Here is a 9,637-nt window from a genome sequence, read left to right as displayed (position 1 = left end):
TAAGCTGGACTCATGCCCATCTTCCTGCCAAAATGTTTATACACAGTGCTATCTAAAGGCAACATATGCATTTAGATTTTAGGGGGCCTCAGTCCCTGTTCCTGACATTTGGAGACCCTGGTAGTCTCTGGCCTGGGCAACTGCCTTTGAGGATGCCTCATAGTTTGGCTGGTAGATGACACCCTAATGGCTTCAGAACGGGGCTAGTACTCAAGGAACCATTGTGTGATGAGGGTTGGACCATTTTTTATGATGGGGAACCAGGACTGTTTTACTTGTGGTATGGATGACAGTCAATGAAGCAAGAGTTGGGAAAAAACAAAAAGAGTTGAGAGAGGCACAATGTGGTCAAGACTGTGTCAGCCTCCACAGGGAGGCCCAAGGGATATTTCTGGGAGGTGAGGAGGCAATTGGAGGTTAAAAAAGGTGACATCATCAGTGCTCTGCACATGCAGGGTCCAACAGGCTCTTCTGGACCCAGGTTCAGAATGGTGTCAGCATGTTCTTAAGGTAGAGTGTGGGCCCTCAGGTAAAAATTAATTTCTCTTCAAATCCTTGCTCAGATCCAAGGAAAACATTGGTAGCTTTACCCCAATTGAGTGTTCCTAAAAGCCAGCTGGGGGGTGGGTCAAGAATGTGGCTCAGTTGTCTGTGAGTGTGCACAAGTGTGTGAACAAATGCCTGTGAGTGAATGGATTCTCATAGACTGAACACCAGGGTCCCTGCATACAACACCTTAGAAGCCACCTGGAGCCTGTCTGTCCAACACATGGGTACAGTTGCACAGGGCGAACCCTTCATATGCCTGGCTTCTGTCTCATCCATCTTTCCTTCATGGTCGATGATCTGTTTTCACTGCTGAGTGGTACAATGGGTGAGAAGACCACGCTTCATCTCGTGTACTGTTCCTGGGTTTCTGAGTGATTGTAAACAGAGTTGCTAGGATGTTCTGGCAAAGGAAGGTCCCTTCCTGACACATGTGCTACTAGTTGGAGCAGAGTCCCTGGGGCACTGATGTGTGTTCTACTCTATCAGATATTGTCAAAGCTTTCTAAAGGGCTGTTCCACATCCCTCCAGCTAGTGGAGGCAGCAGGCTGTGATTGGCCTACACCCTTGCCCTCCGTGGGTCCTTTCCATGTCAGGAATCCTGGCAGCTGTGTTTGGTGTCACGCTGTGACTTGTGCCGGTGTCTCCCTGATGACTAGTAGGTCTTGAGCCTGTCTATCCCGGTTATGTCTAACCCTGATCAACGACTTTCTCTGACTTGTCTGTAGGCTTGTTTTACACAAAACTCCTTACTCTGCCCAGTGTCCTCACTACAGGCCTCCTTTTCACTCTGGTGGACAGACCTCACCACAGCCCAATACGCTCATTTTCCCTCCAGTGGCTGGTGCTGTGTGTTCCCACTGCTGACAATGTCACTAAACTTCTCTAAGTTCTTTCCTCCTCATCTTGCACAGACGGCTCTCCAGTCCTTCTAGGCTGGACTTTTTCTTGCCTGTGAGGAATGCTTTGGGATAATGCTGGCCCTATGACAGTGGAGTTGCCCAGCTGCATTCTGAGCAAGGAATACCTGTGTCTGGATTTGTTCTCCGTTTTATGGCTCAGTTTATCTTTCCTTGTGTGGGTCCCTTACCAACCCTGAGTGGGGTCTCTTATAGCCCAGAATATCCTTGGACTCTCTATGTAGTTGAGGTTGACCCTGAACTCCTGATCTATTGCTTCTACCACCCACACACTGGGCTAACTAGCATGTGCCACCAGGCATGGCTTGGTCAAAGGAAGCTTTGACGAAGTGGCCCAGACTCCTGTACACAAGGTGACTTTCCTTCACAAATACAGTGCTGGCATCAATTATTCAGTCTGAGAATTCCTGGACGCACTCAGAAACATGGGCCAGGCTTTTTTTGTTGCCTCTCAGTCCATCAAACCTGCATATGGCGGAGAAACAGAGAGATGGGCATCTGGGAGGGGTGGAGACTGGAGCACCACAGGCTCTGGTGACTCTTACAAAGGGTTCTAGGCTCCACAGAAAGAGCTGCCATTCACACAGGGCCTTTGATTTCTCCCTGACAGCTGCTGATGAATTGATCTGTACTGTGCATAATTCATGAGCCCCCAGTAGCCGTGAATTCTGAGCAGATCTTTGCCACAGTATGGTCGAAACTAGGATGGAGAGAGGGATGTGGTATATGAGGCCTTCAGCTATCCATACCCTGTCCTGTTGCTGCAGTCACAGGAGATGCTTTCAAGAAGGTGTGGGGAAGCTAAGGAGGCTCCAGGGCTTGGAGAATGTGGCCCATGAGAAGGCATGACTACTTGTCTGGGTTCTCAGATGGGTGGAGACACTATCCCATCCTCTCCCTTAAGCCAGAGCACACCCTCCAGAGGACCACCAAGGGGTCCCTCAGGCTGCCTAGCACATACAGGGAGCTGGAATCCCTGGGGCAGGTGGTTGGCTCTGCAGCCTGGGCCCTACTCTCCCCCAATAAGAACAAGATTATAGGTGGGCGAAAAGGTACAGCAAGTAAAGTGCTTGCTGTGCAACATGAAGACATGAGCTTGGATTCCCAGCACTCACAAATGAGCCAGGCTTGGGGGTAAAAATCTGTAGCTCTAGTGCTGGGGGGGAGCAGGATGGGTGGGTGCAGGAGACAGATAGATCCTGAGGCTCAGTGGCCAGCTAGTGAGGGTTAATGAAAGACTTTGTCTCAAAAAACAAGGGCTGGCAAGACAGCTCAGCAGGTGAGAACAGTTGTTACCATGCTTGATGACCCAAGTCCATCCCATGAACCATATGGTGAAAAGAAAGAGCCAGCTCCCACAGTTGTCCCCGACCTCTACAATGCACTGTGGCAACCTCCCCATGTATAAAGTCTGAAGTAAGTTAGAGAATAAATTAGGGAAGGTTCTCAGTGTTAGCCTCTGGCCTTTTCATACTACCTATACAGGTACATGTACATGCATTCATACATGCATGAAACATGCACACACACTCACTCACATGTATGCACATACGCAACACATGCATACACATACACAGTACAAGGTTGAGACCCTCAGCAAAGGTATTTCACTGCATCCACAACTGAGCCCTGGTTTGCCTACCAGAGGTGATAGTCACTTGGATTGAGTGTCCCCATCCTGCTTGGCTTCCTGGGGCTGGGGGTTGTCTGTCTTGGGATGCAACCTTAGGTAGGGCCTTGGAACCAACTGCATACTCCAGCAGAAGCATGGAGCAGGATCCAAACTAAACCAAGAAGCACAAAACACATTTGCCAGCTGGTTGAGATGCTGTTCGCACGCGGTAACTCAGTACCCCAACGTCAGGCTCCCAAGCCCAGCAAATGGCAGAACTGCCACCAACACTATGTGCTCCCCTCCCCCACCCCTTCCACTGGTTTTGTTCTTTTTAATTCTGGAGTCTTGCTATGTTGTCCAGGCTGGCCTTGGACTCTTGGGCTCAAATGATCCCCTTGCCTCAGCCCCAAGTAACTGAAACTGTAGGATGTGGGACAGTATACCCACCCTACAGACTTAAAAGGGAAGATCTACCCCTGAAGGACACAGGTTTGGGGTGGAGATGGACCACAGAATAGCCAGGTGGCCCCTGCCTGCCTAGAGACGGGTGCTGGGGAGACCTGACGCTGCTCCTGGCTTTCTCACTGGAGCCTAGCCAGAGGTGTTTTTCAAATAATTAGGTTGTACCTTTCCCCAATTTCTGTTTTGGTTGACAACATTGATTTTTTTTTCTCTCATAGTGTATAGATTTTTTTTCAAACTGCAAAAGTAATACATATATCAATGTTTTATTGTTTTCCATGCTTTTCTGTGTGTGTGTGTGTGTGTGTGTGTTTCAAGCCCTCTAAAGTGGAAAACAGAGAAGCTGGGAGAGAGACTGCAGGGATGACCCAGGTCAAGAGGGCTTACTGCTCTTGCAGAGGAGTGGAGTTCAGAGTTCTCTCAAGTCAGGTCGCTCACAACTGTCTGCAAACTTAGTTCAAGGGGATCTGATACTCTCTTCTGGCTTCCATGGAGGACTGTATGCATATACCCTCTCTCATCCCACACAAATGAAAATAAAGAAAAAAAAAAAAAGAAGAAGAAGAAGGAAAAGGAGAGAGAAAAGGGTAAAATGTTGTGCATAGTTGTGTACACCCTTAACCCCAGAGCCCAGGAGGTGGGAACAGTGATGTAGAAAGCGAGTCTCTATGTGGCTTTTTGTTTGTTTATTTTGTTCTGGTTTTCGAAACAGGATTTCTCTGTATTGCTTTGGAGCCTGTCCTGAAACTAGCTCTGTAGACCACCAGGCTGGTCTTGAACTCACAGAGATCTGCCTACCTCTGCCTCCTGACTGCTGAGATTAAAGACATGCACCACCAATGCCCAGCTTGGGTCTCTGTGTGTTAAGTCCAGCCTGGTCTACATTGTAAATTTTAGGTCAGCCAAGGCTATATAGTGATTCCCTGTTTCAAACAAACAAACAAACAAACAACACAGAGACAAACAGCCAAAACAAATAAAAAAGCTGCCTCCCCCCAATCCCAGCATTCAGAGATGAACCCACAAGGCCTGTCTCCTAGGATTATGGCAGTATGAGCAGGGACATCCTACCAGAGCTAGATGGTTTTTATATTGTGGTAAAAGCATATAACATAAAATTTGTTTGCTTTTTTGAGATGTGATCTCATATAGCCCAAGCTGGCCTCGAACTCCTGTTTCTCCTGCCTCGATTTCCTAAGTGCTGGCATTATAGGTGTACATCAGCATGCTAGCTTAAAATTAACATGTTAACCTTATTTTAGTGCACATTTCCATGGCCTTAAGTATATACACACTGTTGTCACCGCCATCTATCTTCCTCACCAAGAACATCCTCACCTTCCTGTGGCTCACACCTCCATGTTCCCACCCCTTAGCCCCTAGAGAACATCTGTGTTTCTGGAGCAGTGAGTGGGGTTGGAGACCCCTCATTGTTTCACTCTTGTGGATTAACTGTAGGTAACAACATGGCAGGAGTTAAAAGTAATGTAGATAGGTGAGCATTCTACACACAAGCTACTCAATGTCACTGGGAGAAATGAATGGAGATTAAATCAGAAGTGTCCCGGGCTCATGGACAGGAAGATTGCAGTCCTACAAAGGCGATGCCTCTCCCTAATTACTATTTAAATTCAGCAAATCACAATTGATAGCTTTTTTCTTTTTAACAGAATTTGACAAACTGATGCAGAAAGAAAAGGTCAACCTGTGGGTCATGACTCCTTAAGGAGTCAAATGACCCTTTCCCTGAGTCACCTAAGACCATCAGAAAACACAGATATTTACATTATGACTTATAACTGTAGCAAAATTAGTTATGAAGTAGCAACGAACATAGTTTTATGGTTGGGGGTCACCATGACATTAGGACCTGTATTGAAAGGTTGAAGCGTTGGAAAGGTTGAGACCCACTGGGAGGAAATAGCTCAGGGAAGGTGAAGATGTCTGTAGTGAGACAGACATCACTAATCATGTTAGAGAAAATGGACACATGTGGCTGCAGTAGGAGATGTTTGCGTCAGAGTCTGCTGAGTGATTCCAGGAGAGGTACCAGGGAGATGCTCTTGAGTGTTGGCCTGGAGAAAGGGACCAGGGTGAAGGCACATAGCAATAGAGGGATCACAGCAAGAACCAGGGAATAACCCAGAGAGACAGTCAGAGAACAATACAGGTCATGGGCACAAGGAGGGCTAGGGCTCAGCCATCCTTAGAACCATCCTTAGGGTCTGAAATGTATCTCCCAAGACTGTCACATTGCAAGCAACAGAAAGCAACTGACAGGGATTCTCGGAAGAATGGAGGGCTGGTGGAGCTGGCTGTGATGGTGCCTGCCTGGAGTCTCCTCAGTACTGGAGACATAGGAAGCCTCTGCTTGTCAAGCAATAATTCAAAATGTATGAAATTCTTAACTGATGCAACAAAACGTTGTTTTTTAAAAGTTAGTAAAAAAAAAAAAAAGTTGTGGACAGGAAGGATAGGATCACATTTCACAACCCTTTGGGTGGTCATTATATTAAGAACAAGAGAAAACAATTGTTACAGTTACTGTTGTTACCTTGGCAGCATCTGGATTCACCTCAGAGACAAGCCTCAGGGCATGCCTGTGAGGGATTGTTTAGCCTCTGGGCATGCCTGTGAGGGATATGTTTATTTGGTTAATTGAAGTAGGGAGATGCACCCTAAAAGTGGGTGGTGACATTCCACAACAGGGCCCTAGATAGCACACACAAAAAAAAGGGAAGCCAAGGCCCCTAGGATGGCTCAGTAGGTAAAATTTCTTGCTGCCAAGCCTGGTGACCTGAGTTCCTTTCCCAGAACCAACATCTTGGAAGGAGGCAGGCAACTCCCACAAGTTGTCTTCTGAATCTCTACCCATGTGCTATGGAAGGCATGGTGTGTGTATGTGCGCTTGTGTTCACAATCACTTGCACATGTGTATACACACACACACACACACACACACACACGCACGCACACGCACACTAAACCAACTGGGCAGTGGTGGCACATACCTTTAGTTCCAGCACCCAGAGTCAGATGGATCTCTGTGAGTTCAAGGCCAGCCTGGTCTACAAAATGAGTTTCAGGGCAGCCAAGGCTATTACACAGAGGAACCTTGTCTGAAAAACCAATAAACAAACAATATTTTAAAAAGAAGCTAGTTTAGCACAGCAGTCATTGTCTGTTTCTGATTTTTAGATACATGTTACTCTGACTCCCCCATGGTGATAGGCTGTACACGTAGACTGTAAGCTAGTACAAGCTCTTTCTCCCTTAGTTGTCTTTTTTTTTTTGGTGTTTTATCACAGCAACAGAAAAAAGAAACTAAAACACTGGCAAATGTTGACAGGAATGTGGAGAGAAACTGGAGTTCCTGTGCTCTGTTTGGTGGAGTGAAAATGGAGTGGCTGTTGTAGGACATGGTGTAGTGAGTCCTCAACAGAATAGCCAAGGGCCAGTGAGATGGCTCAGCAGGTAAGGAAGGTTGCCACCCAACCTGGCAGCCTGAGTTTAAGTAGAAGGAGAGAAACAACTCCCAAATGTTGTCTTCTGATCTCCACACACATGCCATAGCATATGGACCCCCCTCCACATATATGTCCACAAATAGGCAAATAGAAAAGAAAACTGAATGCATCCCGGAACTAGATAGGATGAGCAGCTTCTTGGCAGAAAAGCAGGGACTGGAGAAGGATGCAGGGACTTGGATAGCCATTGCCACAGCAGCATCAGTGTAGCCCAGGAGGGAGTGGTCCACACATACCTCAGATCGATGGCTGGGAGAAAAGTGGGTATCTACATGATAGAATGTCATTCACTCTGGAGAAGGAAAGACCTGGTGACATATGCTCCAACACGGATGAGCCTTGTGGACATTCTGCTAAATGAGAAATAGGCAAGCAGTAAAGGTCAAACGTGGATAGGTCCATCCAGGCAAGGGACCTGAGAGAATCAAGTTCAAACACTGAGAGCAGAGCTGAGGTTGGGGCTGGGAGGAGGGGCTGGTGTTTGTGGGGACCATTGGGGAGGATGGAGTGCTTGGAGATGGATGGCAGTGGATACTGCACAGTGATGGCGCCCTGCTTCATGCCACCCAAAGCACACTCTGAAGATGATAAATTTCATGTTATGTATATGTTAACATAACAAAAAAATCAAAGAGGCAATGGAGAAGACTGGTGAAGAGGTTTGGGCAACAGGAATGCCTGGCTCTGCTCTGCTCCTTAAAGAGCACTGTTCTGCAAGAAGGAGCCCAGGAAGCAAGGAGGCTGAGCCCCAGTGGTGGAGCCCCAGGTGGTGTCCTTCATAGGAAGACAGGAAGGCCAAAGGAGTGAGGGACTCAAGCTAAGCGCTTGGAAAAGTGATACAAGAGTAACTTCCTAGGGGGCCCATCTTCATGAGAACAACAGAGGGTGCCTCCAGAAACTAAAGTGGCTACAATGTTGCTAGTCAGTGTTGCCTTTCTAAACTACGACATATAGCCCATGACAGAATAGAGACAGCCTGGGCCTGTCTGTGACCATGTCTACTGCCTAGAGGGCTTTGGAATACAGCTTCAAGCACATTCTGTGACTCAGTTTCCACATCTCCCTAAGTTAAAGAACTTCAGTCTGGGGTTTGAGGCACATGTGTTTTAGGAATCACAGATAGCTTGATGACTGTGGTGGTCTGGAGTACAGAGAAAAATTGTAGGACTGGGGTGTTGTGATGCCCTGGCTGGAAGGATGATTGACAGAAGGCTGATATTGCAGAGAGCCTGGAGGGTGGACTTGGGAGGACTTACTGTGATCGTGGTCTCACGTCTGAAGACTTTGTGATGCTCATGGAAAACTCATGAGACAAGCGATATCCCCTTGTTTGATACCCACTCTGAGGATGTGGGTTGGATAACTCATCCTCTTAAGGAGAACTAAGCAACCCTTGGCTTCTAGACGTGGTGCTGCCTCCTGAACACAGGCTCACACCTCAGCCTGACCTCCTAAAGGCCACATAACGAGAAGAAGATGCCAATAAAATATTTACATTTCTCCCAAGCATCTGCTGAATTGGATTTTTCTCTTATAACCCCCTCCACCCCTCCAGATCCCCTATCACTCTTCATCAACTGTTGGAAGGAGCCTTTTGGGTTTAACTGGGGAAGGATGTTTTTTTCCTTCTTTTAATTTTCTGTATTGGGTTTAATTAAACCAAGGTATGCGTGACCCTGTCGGATCACATCAAAATGGGCCACTTTGCTGCATGAGGAAAAACACCAGCATAAATTATTGATTCATCTTCATTGGAATTAATCTGCCAATGACTTTCCTTGGTTGGGGTTGGGGCAGGGACCTGGAGCACCCTGTGATGTGCTAGTACAAACAGCTTTTGAAAGTTCCATCTCAGAGTGACATGAGATTGAGTCAAAGGCAGCAAGAGGTGTCAAAGACGGGTACATACTAAGATGCCACTTGTGATGGCTCAGATGCAGTTTATGAAGTGGCCCTCCTTCAGTCCCTGAGTCCAGTGCCACCCACAGAGTGCTGAGGTTTTACGATATGGGAGGAGAAAGCAGGCACTTCATGCCCAGCTATTTGAAATTAATTGGGAAAGACAAAGTAACACAAACTCCAAATTTGTCACCCAAAGTAGTATCAAAGAAATGAAATCCCAAACTACAGACTGTGGGACAAAGGTAATTCCAGGCTCAAAGTTCTTTGCTGGAACAATCGAGTCTCTACAAATCTAAGATGACAGACAAAAGTAGACAAAAGGGACGATCTCCAAGGCATTTTGTGAGGCTGGTGTGGCCTTAATGTCCTGACATGAACCTTATAGTCAAGGAAGCAAAGAACATTGTGGGTCCCTGTCCTCCTGAAGATAGATGTGAAAGTCTGTAGGCTCCCCTGCAGGTGAGTGGACTCGATTCAGGAAGGCAAGGCTGGTTTGACATTCAAAAGCCAATTAACACAGTAGAGGAGGGAAGTCGCATGATTATTGCTATAGATGCTAAAGAATTATCCAATACTATTCATGAAGAAAAGCTCTTAGAAAACCAGAGAAAGGGGACTTCTTGCCTTGAGAAATAGTTTTGTGGGAATGTTCTCAACTTCCTGT

This window comes from Phodopus roborovskii, unplaced genomic scaffold, assembly GCF_943737965.1.
Source record: "Phodopus roborovskii unplaced genomic scaffold, PHOROB, whole genome shotgun sequence".
NCBI classification, from domain to species: domain Eukaryota; kingdom Metazoa; phylum Chordata; class Mammalia; order Rodentia; family Cricetidae; genus Phodopus; species Phodopus roborovskii.
Note: the sequence above shows the minus strand (reverse complement) of the source record.